General features: G+C 43.1%; 1 protein-coding gene across 1 annotated transcript in view; it reads right to left on the reverse strand.

The window, feature by feature from the left end:
- The window catches only part of LOC118372757 (unconventional myosin-XVI), a 260749-nt gene extending 247136 nt beyond the window's left edge, over positions 1 to 13613 (reverse strand). The window contains exon 1 of the mRNA XM_052522327.1: positions 12426 to 13613. The gene's annotated coding sequence lies outside the window, so the exon portion shown is untranslated. The remainder of the gene's footprint in view (positions 1 to 12425) is intronic.
- Positions 13614 to 13675: the final 62 nt, after the last annotated feature.

The raw sequence follows: 13675 nt of genomic DNA on the forward strand, positions 1-13675 counted from the left end.
TGCACACACCCACACAGCTGTTAACTTTCATGTGTGTGTTTAACCCCCCCCAAGACCCCACTCAAGCCCCATTCTACACACTCCACTCCTCTTACGATCCCAACAGCCACACACACCCCACAGTCCCTAAACCTCTCCCTCTCAAACACTCCTAACACTCAGTGACAGTCCTCCTCCAACACATTAAATGTTCAGGGAGTCTATTCTTTCACAGGACCACACACTCAAACCTTTTCTCTCAGATTCTCTCTGCCACCCTGTTTCCATTACCACTACTTTTACCCCAGCTCCCTCCCTCCCTCCCTCCCTCCCTCCCTCCCTCCCTCCCTCCCTCCCTCCCTCCCTCCCACACACACACACACACACACACACACACACACACACACACACACACACACACACACACACACACACACACACACACACACACACACACACACACACACACACACACACACACACACACACACACACACACAGGTCCTGACTAGCCCAGACATTGACCCTGACACATAGCCCCTGGCCCACTGACACAGTAGCCAGTTATAGCCCAGGGAAAATAAACAAAGTCTGGAAGGCCACATATCACGTGTTAGGAACAGGCAGCTGATCATTAAACAAGGAAGTGTTCTACTCAAAATAACCACTCTCACTGTGAGGGGGTGAAATTCATGAGTGTAGCAGCCTTTGATGTGTTATATTGACCTGGCAGTGATTAAAGGGATACTGTGAGATTCAGGCAATTAAGACATTTTTCTACTCACCAAATGAACTTGTGGACACCATTTTCATGATTCTGCGAGTATTACGAAGGAAGTAAGACGTAGTTTCACAAGCCAACGCTAACTAGTGTTAGCACAATAACTGGAAGTCTGCAGGTACAGTCATTGCGCTAACACCAGTTACCATTGGCTCGCACTACCTTTAACTTCCTTCATACTGAACACCAGGACATAAACATTAGTGATGGCGCCGGAGGGGATGATTGCCATTTTATGGGCTCTTAACCAACCGTGCTATTTTGTTTGTTTTTTCACATTGTTTGTAACTCAGTTTGTACATAATGTTGCTGCTACCGTCTCTTATGACTGAAAAGAGCTTCTGGAAATCAGAACAGTAATTACTCACCTTGAACTGGATTAAGATTTTCTCTTTAATGAGTTGGACCAGAGGGATTTTACTACAGACACACAAACAGGCCCTCATACCCCTTATTTGCAGGAGAAAGAGATGGAAAAGGTATCACGGAAGGAGATCGGAGTGCCTTGTGAGGATCCGCCTACGAGTGGCTAATCTGCCTTTGCCATTGGTACTATTGGCCAATGTACAATCACTGGATAATAAATTGAACAAACTAAAAGGACGTATATCCTACCAAAGGGACATTAAAAACTGTAATATCTTATGTTTCACTGAGTCGTGGCTGAACGACGACATGAATAACATACAGCTGGTGGGTTATACCCTGTATCGGCAGGATAGAACAGCAGGCTCTGGTAAGACAAAGGGTGGCGGCCTATGTATGTATACTTGTAAACAACAGCTGGTGCACAATATCTAAGGAAGACTCGAGGTTTTGCTCGCCTGACGTAGAGTATCTCATGATATGCTGTTGATTACACTATCTACCGAGGGAGAATAATCTGTATTTTTCGTAGCTGTCTACATACCATTGCAGACCGATTCTGGCACTAAGACCGCACTCAATGAGCTGTATACTGCCATAAGCAAACAGGAAAACGCTCATCCAGAGGCGGCGCTCCTACTGGCCTGGGACTTTCATTTCTACCAGCATGTTTAAATGTGCAACCAGAGGGAAAATACCTCTAGACCACCTTTACTCCCCACACAGAGACATGTACAAAGCTCTCCCTTGCCCTCCATTTGGCAAATCTGACCATAATTCTATCTTTCTGATTCCCGCTTACAAGTTCAAATTAAAGTAGGATGCACCAGTGACTCGGTCAATAAAAAGTGGTCAGATGAAGCAGATGCTAAACTACAGGACTGTTTTGCTAGCACACACTGGTATATGTTCCGGGATTCTTCCGATGGCATTGAGGAGTACACCACGTCAGTCACTGGCTTCATCAATAAGTGCATCGATGACGTTGTCCCCACAATGGCAGTATGACATCCCCCAACCAGAAGTCATGAGCTAAAGGGTAGAGATGCCGCTTTCAAGGAGCAGGACTCTAACGTGGAAGCTTATAAGAAATCCCGCAGGACGTGTACTCTGAGCATGCGCTGACCAACTGGCAAGTGTCTTCACTGACATTTTCAAGCTCTCACTGTCTGAGTCTGTAATACCAACATGTTTCAAGCAGACCACCATGGTCCCTGTGCCCAAGAACACTAAGTAAGCTACCTAAATGACTAACGACCCGTAGCACTCACGTATGTAGCCATGAAGTGCTTTGAAAGGCTGGTTATTGCTCACATCAACACCATTATCCCAGAAACCCTAGACCCACTCCAATGTGGATACTGCTCCAACAGATCCACAGAAAATAGTATCTCTATTGCACCCCACACTGCCCTTTCACACCTGGACAAAGGGAACACCTATGTGAGAATGCTATTCATTGACTACAGCTCAGCGTTCAAAGCTCATCACCTAGCTAAGGACACGGTGACTAAACACCTCCCTCTGCAACTGGATCCTGGACTTCCTGATTGGCCACCCCCAGGTGGTAAGGGTAGGTAGCAACACATCTGCTGCGCTGATCCTCAACACGGAGGCCCCTCAGGGGTACGTGCTCAGTCCCCTCCTGTACTCCCTGTTCACCATGCCTCTACACCTGCATTGATTGCTGTTTGGGGTTTTAGGCTGGGTTTCTCTACAGCACTTTGAGATATCAGCTGATGTACGAAGGGCTATATAAATTGATTTGATATGATTCACTCATGACTTCACGGCCAGTCATTACTCCAACACCATCATTAAGTTTGCCGATCACACAACAGTGGTAGGCCTGATCACCAACAACGACGAGACCGCATATAGGGAGGAGGTCAGAGACCTGGCTGTGTGATGCCAGGGCAACAATCGCTCCATCAACGTGATCAAGACTAAGGAGATGATAGTGGACTACAGGAAAAGGAGGACCGAGCATGCACCCATTCTCATCAATGGGGTTGTAGTGGAGAAGGTTGAGAGCTTCAAGATCCTTGGTGTCCACATCACCAACAAACTAACATGGTCCAAACACCAAAACAGTCGTGAAATTGGCACGACAAAACCTATTTCACCTCATGAGACTGAAAAGATTTGGCATGGGTCCTCAGATCCTCAAAAGGTTCCACAGCTGCACAATTGAGAGCATCCTGCCTGACTGGTTGCATCACTGCCTGATATGGCAACTGCTCGGCCTCCGATCGCAAGGTACTACAGAGGGTAGTGTGTACGGCCCAGTACATCACTGGGGACAAGCTTCCTGCCATCCAGGACCTCTATGCCAGGCGGTGTCACAGGAAGGCCATAAAAATTCTCAAAGACTCCAGCCACCATAGTCATAGACTGTTCTCTCTGCTACCGCACGGCAAGCCATACCAGAGCGCCAAGTCTAGGTCCAAGAGGCTTCTGAACAGCTTCTACCCCCAAGCCAGAAGACTCCTGAACTCCCCCCATTTTTTACACTGCTGCTACTCCCTGTTACTATAAGTCCCTTTAATAACTCTACCTACATGGACATATTACCTCAACTAACCGGTGCCCCCACATTGACTCTGTACCGGTACCCCCTGTATATAGCCTCCACATTGACTCTGTACCGGTACCCCCTGTATATAGCCTCCACATTGACTCTGTACCGGTACCCCCTGTATATAGCCTCCACATTGACTCTGTACCGGTACCCCCTGTATATAGCCTCCACATTGACTCTGTACCGGTACCCCCTGTATATAGCCTCCACATTGACTCTGTACCGGTACCCCTGTATATAGCCTCCACATTGACTCTGTACCGGTACCCCTGTATATAGCCTCCACATTGACTCTGTACCGGTACCCCCTGTATATAGCCTCCACATTGACTCTGTACCGGTACCCCCTGTATATAGCCTCCACATTGACTCTGTACCGGTACCCCCTGTATATAGCCTCCACATTGACTCTGTACCGGTACCCCCTGTATATAGCCTCCACATTGACTCTGTACCGGTACCCCCTGTATATAGCCTCCACATTGACTCTGTACCGGTACCCCCTGTATATAGCCTCCACATTGACTCTGTACCGGTACCCCCTGTATATAGCCTCCACATTGACTCTGTACCGGTACCCCCTGTATATAGCCTCCACATTGACTCTGTACCGGTACCCCCTGTATATAGCCTCGGTATTGTTATTTTACTGCTCCTCTTTAATTATGTTACTTTTATTTCTTATTTTTCTCAGGTATCTTTCTAGAAACTGCATTGTTGGTTAAGGGCTTCTAAGTAAACATTTCACTGTAAGGTCTACCTACACCTGTTGTATTCGGCGCATGTGACAAATACAGTTTGATTTGATTAAAAATCCCTTTGAAAAAGCCCCTTGTGAATCCAATCCATCAACATAATCTTCATCATCACTCCTGGATAATGAGCTAATGTGAATTCCCAGTCCAAACACAGGGTAAGGTGCAGGTTTTCCTGGCAGTATTCCAGACACAGTATTCCCATTCTTCTTATTTCATCTGTCTGTCCCCTCAGCTGTCAGCCCTCTGACACCAGCCACATGAAGTGTGTGTGTGTGTGTGTGTGTGTGTGTGTGTGCGTGTGCGTGTGCGTGTGCGTGTGCGTGTGCGCGTGCGCGTGTGCGTGTGCGTGTGCGTGTGTGTGTGTGTGTGTGCAGAGATTCTACACAAGCCTCTCAGGAAATCCAATAAGTAGGTTAACCCTGCCAGCCGTCTGATCTAAGAATAAACTATAGACTGGGCAGGCTTAAGATACAGGAGACCCAGACGGAGGCTTGGGTGGTATACCGCATTCTGGGGTATTTGGAAATAGCCACAGGATGGTTTTTCAATACTGATAACTATGTCTTTGAAGTTTTTCAATAAATTGTCATATTTGTAGCCACTTTTTCCAGTAAATACCTGTAGTCAACATGTGCAATATGTTAGGATGTTAAGCAGATCGTACTCTTAATTTCACCGGCCACATTATTTTACATTATGAAGCTTACCATAGTTCCCCAGAACAGTTGAGACAGGCATGTGTTTGTTTGTAAATAGCACAACGGAAGAAAGTGGGAGCAGGCTGAGTCCAGCTGTGTATCGACAGGGGTCACATTTTAGATTGAAAGTCAACAGTGAATTTTTTGCTACAATAGAGTTATCAGGGGCGTGTAACTGTTTTTTCCACAGGAAGTACATTAGCGCAACAAATTATTAAGAAATGGGTTCATTTACATCAGATGACAACAGAAGTGCAACGCTATTTGGCTGGCAGCCACACAAGTAAATGAGAGTACAATAGAAAAGCAAGGTATTTTTTGGCAAAAACAATGCATGGACATCATATTTCTAGTGTTTATCATAGAAATAATGTAACCAGCTACATTTCCTAATGTTTTGCTTAAAGGTAATCTTGCATTTTACCAGAGACAAATAGTAGGCTATCGGGCTGACATAATACCACCACACCAGAGTCATGATGGCAGTCAAATTCCACTTGACCGTTTAATCACTGTAATTCGGCTTTCCCAAGCTCTGATGCTGCTGATGATCATTAGTAGCCTATCAAACTTGCTAACTGCCCACACTTGTCCCTCTAACCACTCTGACATCAATTCAAATGTAATCAAAAATCTGTTTCCAGACAGGTGCGTGATAATGGTCCATTCTAAATCAAAACAAATTTCACACATACATACATGATTTAGTACATGTAAAGACAAGATTTAATCAAGAATAGTGTGATGAGTGACAATATTATCCTTTCACTTGTGAATAATATATTATCACTTGTGAATGATGCCCAGCTTAAGGATTAAGGAAAACAGCGCCACATTTTTTTGCATCTTTTTCAAAACATACATAAGCAGCTCGTGACTTTCAAGTTTGGGAATATTATTTACACCACAAGAATACACCTTTATAATGAAAGCAATACCTGCATAATCACATTTGTGGTCACTTTTGAGAATGGTGTTTCCCTGCTAATGGAACATTCACGCCAATAGCCTACTGCCATGTGCACATTGCTGTGCTTATAATGTGAAGAAATAGCCAAATACTTTATCAATATTTTAAGCTAAACGTTCTCATCTGTTGAGGCCGGCTCATTGCTTAAAATAGTTTTTTTGATGTTAGTGGTTGTATTCATTTGGGATCGATTGCATCCCACAACTGTCCCAGACTATGTTAGGAATATTTATTTTTCACACAGGTCAATAGGTTAACTTTTGTACTATGGGGGATAGTAGATTGACATAGGATAGTGCTTTAGCTGTTCAGTAAGCCTACTCATCTTGTTGGCTGATGAAAAGTAAATGTGGACTGTTCTTCCAATATCTTCAAAATGCACCTCAGAATTGGATAAGGAAGAGCATGTGTCTGATATGTCTGTCTTCACTTGTAGCCTGTGACAGAAAGGTGCGTCAGCACACAGCCGTGGGGAATTGAAATATAATTATTATATTCAGTCCAAGGGCACAATGGCCACTGGCCAAAATAGGTATAGATTATTTTAGGGGGCATTGCGGCCACACAAAGGGGATGCAGCCGGGTAATTCGAGGAATTATCAGGTGCTTGTCAAACTGTGAATGAGAGACTGATGACGTGTGTACAGAATGCGCAAAACACAAAGCAGAGCTCGTGCCTTTCATGCAACTTTTTTCAAATTATTATTAGTCGCATCATGCAGACTTAGAATGTATAACACATCTAGGCCAACATTTGTATCACAACGAAAGTTTCATAAATAACTCTAAATTAAGCATATACAGTTGAAGTCGGAAGTTTACATACACTTAGGAAGGAGTCATAAAAACTTGTTTTTAATAATAATAATATAATAATAATAATATATGCCATTTAGCTGACGCTTTTATCCAAAGCGACTTATTCAACCACTTCACAAATTTCTTGTTAACAAACTATAGTTTTGGCAAGTTGATTAGGACATCTACTTCGTGCATGAGACAACTAATTTTCCCCAAAAATTGTTTACAGACAGATTATTTCACTTATAATTCACTGTATCACAATTCCAGTGGGTTAGAAGTTTACATACACTATGTTGACTGTGCCTTTAAACAGCTTGGAAAATTCCAGAAAATTAATTCATGGCTGTTGAAGCTTCTGATAGGCTAATTGACATCATTTGTGTCAATTGGAGGTGTAGCTGTGGATGTATTTCAAGGCCTATCTTCGAACGCAGTGCTTCTTTGCTTGACATCATGGGAAAATCAAAAGAAATCAGCCAAGACCTCAGAATTTTATTTTGGACTTCCACAAGTCTGGTTCATCCTTAGGAGCATTTTCCAAATGCTTGAAGGTACTACGTTCCTCTGTACAAACAATAGTATGCAAGTATAAACACCATGGGACCACACAGCCGTCATACCGCTCAGGAAGGAGACGCGTTGGGTCTCCTAGAGATTAACCTACTTTGGTGATAAAAGTGCAAATCAATCCCAGAACAAAAGCGAAGGACCTTGTGAAGATTCTGGAGGAAACAGGTACAAAAGTATCTACATCCACAGTTAAACGAGTCCTATATCGACATAACCTGAAAGGCCCCTCAGCAAGGAAAAAGCCATTGCTCCAAAACCGCAACAAAAAAGACAGACTACGGTTTGCAACTGCACATGGGGTCAAAGATCATACTGTTTGGAGAAATTACCTCTGGTCTGATGAAAAAAAAATAGAACTGTTTGGCCATAATGACCATCGTTATGTTTGGAGTAAAAAGGGGGAGGCTTGCAAGCTGAAGAACACCATCCCAACCGTGAAGCACGGGGGTGGCAGCAACATGTTGTGGGGGTGGTTTGCTGCAAGAGGGACTGGTGCACTTCACAAAATAGACGGCTTCATGAAGAGAGACAATTATGTGGATATATTGAAGCAATATCTCAAGACATCAGTCAGGAAGTTAAAGCTTGGTCGCAAATGGGTCTTCCAAATGGACAATGACCCCAAGCATACTTTCAAAGTTGTGGCAAAATGGCTTAAGCACAACAAATCCAAGGTATTGGAGGGGCCATCACAAAGCCCTGACCTCAATCCCAAAGAAAATTTGTGGGCAGAACTGAAAAAGCGTGTGTGAGCAAGGAGGCCTTACAAACCTGATTCAGTTACACCAGCTCCGTCAGGATTCACCCAACTTATTGTGTGAACTTTGTGGAACGCTACCCGAAACGTTTGACCCAAGTTAAACAATTTAAAGGAAATGCTACCAAATACAAATTGAGTGTATGTAAACTTCTGACAGGGAATGTGATGAAATAAATAAAAGCTGAAATAAATCACTCTCTACTATTATTCTGACACTTCACATACTTAAAATAAAGTGGTGACCCTAACTGACCTAAGACAGGGCATTTTTACTAGGATTAAATGGCAGGAATTGTAAAAAACTGAGTTTTAAATATATTTGGCTAAGGTGTATGTAAACTTCCAACTTCAACCTGTTTCTTTGTTAACTGTTTTAAACAGAATAGCCACATGTGCAACACTCCCTCAAATAGTTTGGAGAAAAGATCCTTTCTATTTTATTCAGCTATGTTCATTTGTATTCTTCATACTATAAAAAATATATAAAACAATGACTCAGAATTCTAAGTAAATCTTGTCTGCTAAATGAACTAGTGTAGCCCACAGCCATATGGTATTGCCAGATCAGGGCCTAACATGAGGACAACTCAGAGTATGCTATTCTGTTATTTTGAAATAGACTACATTTTCTTCATATCATGTTTCTTTAGACCTGTGTAAAGTAAATGGATTAATTGTGAAGGTGTGGGCTATAGTGCATTTGACTTATTAGACTTGTTAAAATGTAGATGTTCCAGAGGTCTGCATCAGTGGCTTGTAGGCTGTCCGTGGAAGCCAGGAGATGCTAAATGTGTTTGTGTTCATTAACGGTCAAATCCGTGACACTGGCAGTTATTTGCTTGACAATCACCAGCTGACAAAATCTGCAATGTCTGCTGAATTCCCATCTGAGTGGAGAACTGAAGTACAAAATGTGCCTGATGCTGAGCAGAAATTACCGTAAGAAGCATTTTAGATCTGCGTTTACAAAACGCAGAAAGACATTTCTTCTGAATTGTATATTTTTTCTCTGCTAGTTATCTAAGTAAGTTGCTGAATTCTGGATATCGCCCAACCCTTCCAGAATATCTTGACCCAGACTAGTTAGGTCAGAGAAATACCCAGCAAGAGTCACAGAGGCCAAATACTGTAGATCCAAGCCACATCCATCCATCCAAAAGTATAATTCTTCTGAACACTTTTCTCATATCCTTCAAAAACTGCTGCTGTAATCAATCATGCAAATATGAGCTAATTTATACTGATCATTAACTGTGGTAGGTGAACATCTCAACATGGGGGAACTACTTTACATTAATGTCACAACGGGGGAATTATTTTAAGTGAACTCCTCTGGAGTTCCAATGGCAGCCAATCCATCAAGCTTTCCTCTGGGGAACCCTTGTCACATATCCCTTCCCTATCTATCGGGTTTCCAGGACAGCCAGCAGCATAAATCATCCCATAATTATCATAGGGGGTTGTGACATGGCAACATGTGTCCCAACAGCTGACCTAAGCCAGGGTCTAAGAGGGCCTAGGAACAATGTGGACTGAGAGGGGAAAGGTCTACAGCTCTCACCATTAGCCTCAAGCTGGCTTTACTCGGACCTCATCAGTTGGCACAGACTATTGGACGGAAACATCTATAGAAATTCAGAATAAAAATGGAATATTAGAAGAAACATATGGTGTATGTGATCGCTCAAAATGCAGACAGGGAAAAATAAGAAGCTTTTTCCTTGCTTTCTTACCATTTCTAAAAACAAACAAACTGTTCTTCTGGGGGTAGACTACATGTGACAAGGGAACGGAGAAACAAATATGGGTGTCAAAGATAGAGAGGAAGATAGAAAGATGGAGACAAATAGAAAGATGGAGAATGTGATGAAAAAAGTGAGAGAGAGTCAAACGGAAGGATGGAGAGTAAGTGAGTGGAGCTGGTGATGACTCCCTGGTGACAAGGAGGTTGTGCTGCTAGTGCCACAAGCCCACACCCTCTACCACCCTCGACCAATCTGGACTGAGCAAGCAGCCAGATGGGTACACACATGCACACAAGCACGCACCCACATGCAAGGACACACACACACACACACACACACACACACACACACACACACACACACACACACACACACACACACACACACACACACACACACACACACACACACACACACACACACACACACACTGAGAAGGGGAGATCCCTGTTGAAAAGAGGCAACAGGGAGACAGCAGAAGGGAGCTGTCAGTGAAAGAGGACCTCTTAAATCAAGTTCCCATGATGGATCAGTTACTGAAGCTTCTCCAAGACCAGCCCACATTATACAGCCCATTATAATCAGGTTAAGCGCCAGCAACCTCAAATCTATACACACACAAATATGCACGTGAGCACGCCCCCACACACACTAGTGTTGTCTCAATACCAGAATTTGGACTTCAATACTGATACCAGGTTAAGTATTACAAAACTCAATACCAAAACGACATCACTGCCAAAAACATAAAAAGGGGAAAAATATATATGTGTCTCTATATTTAGTGAATTTTCAGACCCATCCAGCAACGTTTATTGGTAAAAGAGGCTAGTGACAAATTCAGCTACTTTTCAGGCTGCCTTTGAGGAGTTTTGACACCAAGACTGTCTATGATTTTGATAGCATTCAGGGACTTTTCCCACTCAATTCTGCTGCAAACTAGAGTGGGAGAAGCTGTCCCTGCAATGGAAGTCACAGCAAAGGTGCACAAACAGGCAGAGAATGACAAGGGGAGATGGTGTACGGTTGGGGAGGGGGCCAAAACGCTACTTTGGGGACCGCAGTTGTGCTGCAGCAAGCAAATTAGTGCTATGACATCGTGGCAACGCAAAACGTCATCTAGTGACTTCTAGTGACAAATCAAGGAGCCAACAGCGATTCTCACTGGAATAGTTGGCAACACTGCCAGAGTGGTGTCTGAATGAGAGACAATAATTTCAGACTCTTCGCTAGCAGTTACTTCCAACTCAAACATTGAAAAACAACCTAACGTGTGAACAAAACTGTGTAAATAGCCAAGAAACACCAGGAAAAAGTCACACTTCAGTAGTTTTGGGTTAATTCGACCAACTTCTATGCCTGTAAGCTTCTTCACTCATAGTGCGCAGAACAAGGCACTGCATCCAGATGGGTACACACACACACACACACACACACACACACACACACACACACACACACACACACACACACACACACACACACACACACACACACACACACACACACACACACACACACACACAATCTATCTCAGCATCTGGGTGGGAGCAGCCCAAGGACCTCTGAAAATGGGATGATTCCCAAATGTTGTACCGCCAGAGGGGTGTGTGTGTGTGCCAATAAAGCTGGTTTCCCTTTCTGTGGTGCCGCGGGCATGGTCTGCGGTCTCAGAGCAAACAACAGCACATAGCAACAACAAAACGTTTGAAACAAGAGAGAAAAACACTCCATTTGAAAAGAAAAGAACAAAAACAGTCTCAACATTCTGGAAATACTAGATGGTTTTTCAGAACAACGATTAACAAATAGATTTCCTACTTCTACAAAATAATATTCCGTAAACTCTTAACAATTATGTTCACTACATTCAGGCATGATTTATTTTTTATTTTTTTATTTCACCTTTATTTAACCAGGTTGAGAATAAGTTCTCACTTACAACTGCGACCTGGCCAAGATAAAGCAAAGCAGTGCGACAAACAACAACACAGAGTTGCACATGGATTAAACAAGTGTACAGTCAATAACACAATAGAAAATAAGAAAGTCTATATACAGTGTGTGCAAATGGCATGAGGAGATAAGCCAATAAATAGGCCATAGTAGCAAAGTAATTACAATTTATCAGATTAACACTGGAGTGAAAGATGAGCAGATGGTGATGTGCAAGTAGAAATACTGGTGTGCAAAAGAGCAGAAAAGTAAATAAAAACAACATGGGGATGAGGAAGGTAGATTGGGTGGGCTATTTACAGATGGACTATGTACAGCTGCAGCGATCGGTTAGCTGCTCAGCTAGCTGATGAAGGGACCATCTAGTACACTTCATGAAGTTAACAAATGAAGTGAACCTACATTCTTACACACACTGACACAGACACACAATCTTGAGTGGTGAACGCTGACATACCTCATAGTGACAGATCCGTGCGCTGCTCGATGCTTCTCTCCAGGTGGGAATTACAATCCAGGAACTAGCTGGTAGCTTCTCCAAAGAGATGAACACGGTGAGAGAGCGATAGAGCTAGAGAGCAAGAGCGAGAGAGAGAAAGTGCATGAGAGAGTGGGTGAAATAGAGAGAGTGTGAGTGAATGAGCGAGAGAGAGAGTGCTCCCCCTGTAACAGCTCTCTCTGCATCTACTCCCATAGGCTAAGAACCACCACTACTAACCCATCAGAGTCCCTGCTCAGCAGAGAGAGAGATAGAGACAGAGCGAGAGAGAGAGCGAAGCCGTAAGCATGTGGGTGAGTGTGGAAGATGGGGGAATAGACAGAAGGAGTACCAAAGAGAGAGAGAGGCATATCATATCAAATATAAATTCATGCAGAAAATCTGAGAAATTGTTTGATGAAGAATGCAAAAACCTTAGACCGAAACCAAGCAACCTTCCCAACCAAAACACAGACACCCAGAAAACCTGCGCTTTTACTATGTGGAAACATTAAATCGATACCGGAATACAGTAAGAAAAAGAACGGAAGAAATATGGAACCGCATGTCAAAAAACAGCTCAATGTGATTGAAGAATCCATAGAATCTACTGACTTCTGGGAAAATTGGAACACACCAAACAACAACACAAAAATATACCTGTTCAAAATGGCCATATAACAAAGAACCAAGAACAAAAACATATACAGTGGGGCAAAACATGATTTAGTCAGCCAACAATTGTGCAAGTTCTCCCACTTAAAAAGATGAGAGAGGCCTGTAATTTTCATCATAGGTACACTTCAACTATGACAGACGAAATGAGAAAAAAAATTGGGAAAATCACATTGTAGGATTTTTAATGGTGGAAAATAAGTAAGTAAGTTCTGGAGCAGTGACTTCTTCCTTGCTGAGGGGCCTTTCAGGTTATATCGACAGGACTTATTTTACTGTGGATATAGATACTTTTGTACCTGTTACCTCCAGCATCTTCACAAGGTCCTTTGCTGTTGTTCTGGGATTGATTTGCACTTTTCTCACCAAAGTAGGTTCGTCTCTAGGAGACAGAACGCATCTCCTTCCTGAGCAGTATGACGGCTGCGTGGTCCCATGATTTTTATACTTGCGTACTATTGCTTCTACAGATGAACGCGGTACCTTCAGGCGTTAGGAAATTGCTCCCAAGGATGAGCCAGACCTGTGTTCTACAATATTTTTTTCTCAAATCT

The sequence above is a fragment of the Oncorhynchus keta genome, chromosome 7 (assembly GCF_023373465.1).
Source record: "Oncorhynchus keta strain PuntledgeMale-10-30-2019 chromosome 7, Oket_V2, whole genome shotgun sequence".
NCBI classification, from domain to species: Eukaryota; Metazoa; Chordata; class Actinopteri; order Salmoniformes; family Salmonidae; genus Oncorhynchus; species Oncorhynchus keta.